Source organism: Salvelinus sp. IW2-2015, unplaced genomic scaffold (assembly GCF_002910315.2).
Source record: "Salvelinus sp. IW2-2015 unplaced genomic scaffold, ASM291031v2 Un_scaffold11831, whole genome shotgun sequence".
NCBI lineage: Eukaryota > Metazoa > Chordata > Actinopteri > Salmoniformes > Salmonidae > Salvelinus > Salvelinus sp. IW2-2015.
The window spans coordinates 1-2854 of record NW_019953088.1 but is presented as its reverse complement, the minus strand read 5'-3'; the positions used below and the strand labels follow the sequence as shown (position 1 = coordinate 2854).

General features: G+C 40.8%; 1 non-coding gene across 1 annotated transcript; it reads left to right on the top strand.

The window, feature by feature from the left end:
• The first annotated feature begins 766 nt into the window (after positions 1 to 766).
• On the top strand, positions 767 to 856 carry trnar-ucu (transfer RNA arginine (anticodon UCU)). Its single transcript is given in 2 exon segments — positions 767 to 803; positions 821 to 856. It is a non-coding gene; the product is annotated as a tRNA-Arg (tRNA).
• The last annotated feature ends 1998 nt before the right edge of the window (positions 857 to 2854 follow it).

The window sequence follows — 2854 nt, the reverse complement described above, 5'->3', positions numbered from 1 at the left end:
TATGGTTTTCTTCTGTCAAATTCTCACAGTAAGAAAATAAAGAAAGCATAAAAATGAACGATTCTAAGCTAAATACAGGCCGTTACGGGATTCGATGTCGGGCTGGCGAGTGTGTCATGTTTAGTAGAACATGACCTCTGAATCCGCTACAATTACTTATTGGTAGGGTAACCTCGACTGGCCAGCGTTTATCAGTGGTGAGGATATCGCTCATTAGTCTACTATAGGTCATGTACACAGGATACAGCTGGATGTAAACAGTGTAATGAAATGCTTACTTGCAAGTTGCATGAGAGAGACCGCGCCTCGTCTAGTTCCTCAAAATTATATAGCTCTGTTCTCATTGGTCAATTATTGGTTATAACATGGTTGCACTGGTGTCTCGGATTGGTTGGTGAGTGCAATTCGTAGTTGCAGACGACGATATGATTGGTTGTCGCAACCAGACATTTCCTTGACTTACCGTTGTCAGGGAGGTAGCGTTTCATAGGGTTTCGCAACTACAATATTGTAAAGAAAGAGCAACACATTCCAAAGATGTAAGAAATGGTAGGCTACTGGAGTGCTGGAGTGGTGTAACAGTTGTGTTAAATTTAATATATGACCAAAATTTGAGTTGTAGGCTTGAGTTGTAGGCATTGGATTTTAATTCAAATATTGTTCATATTTTAAAACTGCTCTAAACTTGAGAGAATYACGTGTATACAAAAAAGTGCATCTTTCGAGGCTGCTGTTTGTATTTCAAACTTCTCAACGTGTAACCAGCGGCTCCGTGGCGCAATGGATAGCGCATTGGACTTCTAGGTTAAGGATCGAAGTGATTCAAAGGTTGTGGGTTCGAGTCCCACCGGAGTCGAATTTTTGATCTGTTGATTGTCAAACATGAGTTTTTAGAATGATAATGAAAAATTAAACATGACAATAGTGCGACTACACAAAATACGCGTAACCAATAACTATTACTCTCCATAGGCATAAACGCACAGCTCTAAATGTACACTGTAGCCTAATCTTTCACAGAAATTCAAGACACAACATTAACCAAAAGCTGTATAATTTTATTTCCATCCGATGTCGGGTAGTTGTCTTAGTCTATAATCCAATAGGCGACGGTTTACTATCTATATAAAAGCTTGAAACATTAAATACTGTGCTGTCAAAAGTTGTTTGTGAACCGCTTGTTGCTCTCGACGTGCTCGTTCAGGACTATGCAGTCTGAAAGCGTGCGTAACAGTGCACGAGGCGTCGGAAGACTTGGCCTCTGGTGRTGGAAAAGCTGAGACGTCCAGTCATACAGTGGTGGAGCAGTGAAGTGCAAGGAAACCACATCAGTCTCACATACAAATATAGAATAACTTATTTAGTAGGCTGATGGAAAAACACATATCAACACAATAATTCCGCTATGAACAAATATTGAAATATACTTTTTATTTAACAAATAATTGTCTTACTTTTTAACTCTGCATTGTTGGGAATTTGCTCGTAAGTAAGCATTTCACGGTAAAGTCTACACCGGTTGTATTCGGCGCATTTGACCAATGCAATATGATTGGATTTGAACAGGCACAACGCTGCCCCAAACTTTGCKACCAAATGTGTCCATGCATCTGAACCGTTTGATAGTGACCTAACAGGTTGGATGGGTAGTATACCAGGGGCATTCTAATCACATTCTCTGTGCCACCCATAGGCATATGTGTCAACAAATAAGACTACAATAGAGTATACTTTATGTGAGGACAGGGTCGCCCCTTCTCATTCTCGAATAGACTCTCCATCAATAGAAAGCTTTGGCTGTATCTCCCATTAGGAATTCCTAGTGTAGGTCATCCAGTATTACGTAGAGGTCTACTACAGAGTGGTATCAATACCAGACATAAACAGGTATTTTACATGCAGTCATGCATGAGCAAGTAGTGGCCACACGAGTTAATTGTTCAAAAGATATTTGCCTTTCTCTTGAATCCAATTCGATTAAGTTAAATCGTTCTTGCGATGACATTTGGTTCTAATACTATTGTCTATCATTCATTTAATGTATTTTTGTGAGATTAATATCAATAATTCTATTGATTAAGCAATTATATGTTTGAATAGTCTACTGTTTGTTTATAGGCCTAATGCGGAGACGTTATTATTWATTTAACTACGCAAGTCAGTTAAGAACAAACTCTTATTTACAATGACGGTCAATTATGCGCCGTCCTATGGGACTCCCAATCACGGCCAGATGTGATACAGCCTAGATTCGAACGAGGAACTGTAGTGACGTCTCTTGCATTGAGCTGCAGTGCCTTAGACCGCTGCTCCACTTGGGAGCCCACTCTCGCCCTGTCACACGTTAATGTCTGACAGGGAGAGAAAGTTGCACGTTTGCGTTTATCCAGACTAGAAACAATATTTCACTCTCTCCCAGACTTGCAGCATCAGCTTGGGCTAGATTGATGCATCTCCGAAACKATGCATGTCATGTCCTGCACATCCAAGCCTTCACTGAAGAGCCTAAGCGAAGGGGGCAGTCAGTGCACACTTTAGGTTGAGGGCGTAGCTGCACCAAACACAGCGAATTATAGCCTACTATTATGCTACAATAGGGTAGGTTAGGCAAAGGAGGGAAGGGTTCGAATACCTCAGCCACTATGGCTATTCGTTTCTGCATAGGCTGTTCAGCTGGAACGATTCATCCATTTTTATTTGTCATCTAAATGATTCCGGCATGCAGGCCTGTTGTACTGTGTTACTTAACATTGAGGATAAACCACAAGGGTGCTCTGTTACCTTTATTTCGGCAGCCTTATGAAGGTCATATTAAAATGACTGATCTCTCCAAGTTTATATTATGAAGTGCCCC